We start from the raw sequence: 4488 nt of genomic DNA, 5'->3' as shown, positions 1-4488 counted from the left end.
ATACAATTATCAAGTCACATTCTATGTAAGAAGGAAAAAGAAAGACCAACAACAGTGTAGGTCCCTTAATGAGTGGGACAAGAAGGTAATAAGAAACTATGCAGTGAATGCAGTAGTGTTTAATACCTTTTTATTTCATCTTCCACAAAAAAGGTCAGTTATCAGATGATAACTGCACAAGTAAATCAAGAAAAGAGGGATAGATCCTAGAGTAGGAAAGAGAAACAAGTCAAAAATTACTCAGGGTACATGGAGACATTCCTGGGATCCAATCTACAATCATATGGTTTACTTTAAGCCATGCGATTGTAGATAGGGTCCCACTTGGGAAAACCTTCAAAGGTACCAAGAGCTGTGAACCACACTGGAAACACAATTAGGTAAACAGGATGGGAGGATGGGTGCTAATAGCTTCCCCTGCCTCCCTTACCCCACCCCCCGACCCTGAGCCCCAGCTGGAAGCCTCTGCCTAGCATAGACTTCTGGCCTGGGCCTGTTCCTGCCTCCTCGTACTGAGGGAAATACAGATAAGGATGGGGAGGGGGAGGGAGGCAGGGGAAGCCCCTGGGTGGTCACTCCAGTCCTCAGGGCTGGCCGGGCTGGCTCCTGCAGTCCCGGCACTGCAGGTTGGAACCACATGGTGCAGGTGGGCAGGAGCAGCAAACAGGCTGCAGCAGGTGGGGGGAAGGAGTAGTAAGCAGGCACGCAGAGCACAGCAATAGCTAGGCAGAAGGATGAGGCCCATACTGGTACCCCAGGGCCAGCGCCAGAGGGGCCCCAAGTGGGACAGCAGGAGTGCAGGGCCCGGGCTGGCTCCCTCCTCTCCCTGCTTGAGCAGCACAGCCCAGCTCCATAGAGTCCCTGGCAGCCCAGACCCTGTGCCCCTGCTGCCCCACTCTGGGCCCTTCCAGCACTGGCCCCGGTGCACTAGTGTAGGCCCCACACTCCCACCCAGCTGTCACTGTATTCTGTATACCTGCTCACTGCCCCTTCCTCCCACCTGCTTGCCATTTCCTTGCTCCCCCCACCCTCACCCACCATGCTCCCACATCACGTAGTTCCCAGCTGCAGCACTGGGACTACAGGAGCAGCTGGGACATGGTGCCAGAGCAGCTGGGGTGAGGGGAGGAGGGGACAGGGATATGTCAGAAGAGCAGCAGTGGCAGACCAGGGGGGAAAGTGGCAGGAAGCATGAGCCTGGGGCCTGCACCAGTGCCCTGGCACCAGAAGTGGCAGGAGCACAGAGGCTGACCCTGTAGGAGCACTAGTGGGGGCTTTGCCTGCTGCAGAGGGGGGGAGGGGTGGGCAAGCTGTGGGAAAACCCTCTGCCTCCATGCAAGCCACAACCTTCGCCAGCCACCCTCCCCCCACGCACTGACAGCCCCCGACAAAACCCATACCCACCCACACACCCACACCTATCCACCCCACACACATCTCACACACACACACACCCTCCCCCGCACTCAACATAATCACAAACCTATACCCACCCTTCTACCCACACCTTCCTACAATATACAAGAGTAAGACTTCATTTTTAGCTGTTATACTATCACTTCTATGTACACTACACAAACACCTGTAAATCAAGCCAAATATTTTTTTTAATTAAATTAATGAATGTTGTAGTACATGTTCAGACAAGGTTCCTTGGGTGAATTTGATATCTTTTATTAGACCAACTCAAATGGTTGGCGAATAGTTATTAAGCAAGCTTTCGGGTTCAAAAACCCTTCGTCAAGCTAAGGAAGCTTCAGCAGTTGGTGTGTGCTCTTCCTGGATGGTACATGTTTGATTTTTAGAATATAATTTGATATTCTTCTGGTTCAGATATGGAAAAACCCCTTGCTGAAAGTATTTCTGGAGGGCAAGGGGAGGGACTTCTGGTGGCAAAGATCAGGGGTTAGGGGGCAGGACTTCTGGTCCTAAGATGGCAACCAGGGGGTGGGGCACCTGTCAAGGGGCAGGGTTGCCCATGCAGCCCTCGCTGGCTTGCCAAAACTTAGTAAGCAGCCCTCTGCCCAAAATAATTACCTACCCCTGTAATATGTCCACAGGAGGGTGCTGTCTGATAAGGGGGGGAAGCAGGAATTGAGGGCAGTCAGGTGTCCAAGAATAGCTAGGTTGGTGGGGAGAAGAGGTAGGAAAGTTGCAGCCCTGAGGCTGGGGTTAGTGGCTGTGGTTTCCCAGGCCCAGGGTCATGCTCCAAATGTATGCCAGATGTTCAATAGACCAGGCTAACCTGTACCCAAACTAACTTAGCATACTTCCTAAGTAGATCAAGCCAGCCATTTTTGCCCAATCTAGCCTCCCTGGACATCCATACATATCAGCACCTAGTTAGGTCAATCTAAGTGTAATGTTTGCACGTAACCTTAATTGACATAGATGTTTTCAAATCACAGCACTTGGCAATATTCACCGTAGAGTATGCAAAGAACTGGCTGAAGTATTTGCAAAATGATTAGCTATTATCTTTGAGCAGTCATGGAGGCCAGGTAAAGTTTGAGAAGACTGGAAAAGGACAAATATAGTACCCAGATTTAAAAGAACAAGAAAAAAAGGACCCAGAGAATTACAGGTGGTTCAGTCTAAATTCACTACTTGGAAATACACTGGAGCATCTCCTCAAACAACTGATTTGCAAGAACCTAAGGGATACAAGTGTGATAAGCAACAACCAGCGTGCATTTGCCAAGAACAAATTATGCCTAACCAATCTAATTTCCTTCTATGATAAATATGATATGGCTTATAGATGGGGAGGAAACTGTAAAGGCTACCTACCTCACCCTCACTAAGGCTTCTTACACTGTCTCCCCTAAATGTTGTTGGGAAAAGTGGCATATAAATCAAATAAACACACAAAAAACAAACATTTTCACATGTAAGCCAATAAAATGCAGCCTAAATGAAACTACTGTTCTAAAACTAGATGCACAACTGAATGGCTAATATTCAGAGAGTATTCATCAAGAACTCCATGTAAACCTGGAACATGGTTTCAGCTATGGGCGTGTCCTGGGGCTGGTACTATTAAATATGTTCATTAATTACTTAGGCACTGTCACTGACTGTACACCTAGTAAATTTGCAGACAATTGAGAGGACAGGATTAAGATTCAAAGTGATTTTGATATATTGCAAAATGAGGAGGAGGTCAAAGTGATTTTGATATATTGCAAAAAGAGTCTGAAATAGACTGATATTCAGTAAGGACAAGTGTGAACTACCACACTAATGAGGATCAATCAAATACACAAATATAAAATGTAGAATGATGAACTAAGCAGTTTAACCAGATTGGGGGCACAATATTCTGCTGAAGAGTAGGCCAACACTAAGGCTGTTGTCCTCAGTATATCAGCATCAGCTCCCCAAGAAGTCCCAGTGAGTTTCTGGAGTGAATTAATTACAGGTTTTTAACTTGGCTGCTGTCATAGAAAAGTGATCACCCCAGTCCTCAGGGCTGGCCAGGCTGGCTCCTGCCTAGTAAATTAACAACTTAAAGACAAGGCATGAGGTTGGCTCTCCAGGGAACTGGCGGGCCTCCTGCATCTTAAAAGGAAGACGCACAAAGGATAGAGGACTGGAAGCACCGCCAAAGAGGAATACTCTGCTCTGGTCCAGACTTGCAGAGAGCAAACCAGGTGTGACAGGTACACGATCTGGGCCGACCTAAACGAGGCCTGCACACCTGTTCCTGGGGCAACCACCCACCTACTCACCTGCCATGCCTTGTTATTAATTGATTAATTGGTGTTAATTAGCGGGAGGCTGCCCTTGTACTGCCCCGCTGCCAGGGGGCGCTATCTGTGGCTCCATTTCCTCCCCTACACCGCAGTCCACACCTCACCGATGGAATAGATGTTATGTCTCAATCTAATTATGAACTGGTCCCCTTTTCGTTCTCTCTAGGCCTCCTCAGTCACGCCGCCCCCTCTCTGGGGCTCCTCAATAATGCCCCCTCCTCTGGGGCTCCTCGGCAACTGCCCCCTCTTCTAGGGCTCCCCAGTAGTGCTGCCCCCTTTCCAGGGTTCACCACACCTGCACTGGGGCTTCTCAGTAACTGCCCGCTTCTCTGGGGCTTTTGCCCCCTCTCGGCGTGCTCCTCAATACTGCTGCCCTCTCTTGGGGCCTTCTCGGCCAAGCCGCCCTCTCTCTGGGGCTTTCACCCCCTCTCAGGGTGCTCCTCAATACTGCTGCCCTCTCTCAGGGCCTTCTCTGTCAAGCCGCCCTCTCTCAGGGCCTTCTCTGTCACGCCACCCTCTAGGGGCTCACCATGCCCTCACTGGGGCTTCTCAGCAACGCCCCCTTCTCTGGGGCTTCTCAACTGCCCCTCTCTGGGGCTGGGGTCTATGCACCCTGAATGCTGTGCCCTCACTGGCACTGGGGTTCTCACACTCCGCTGTGAGTCCCCTATGAGGCCTCCTCCAACCCCTGATAGCCTCTCCCAAACCACCGGTGTAACAAACAGCAACATAA

The sequence above is a fragment of the Alligator mississippiensis genome, chromosome 6, assembly GCF_030867095.1.
Source record: "Alligator mississippiensis isolate rAllMis1 chromosome 6, rAllMis1, whole genome shotgun sequence".
NCBI lineage: Eukaryota > Metazoa > Chordata > Crocodylia > Alligatoridae > Alligator > Alligator mississippiensis.
Note: the sequence above shows the minus strand (reverse complement) of the source record.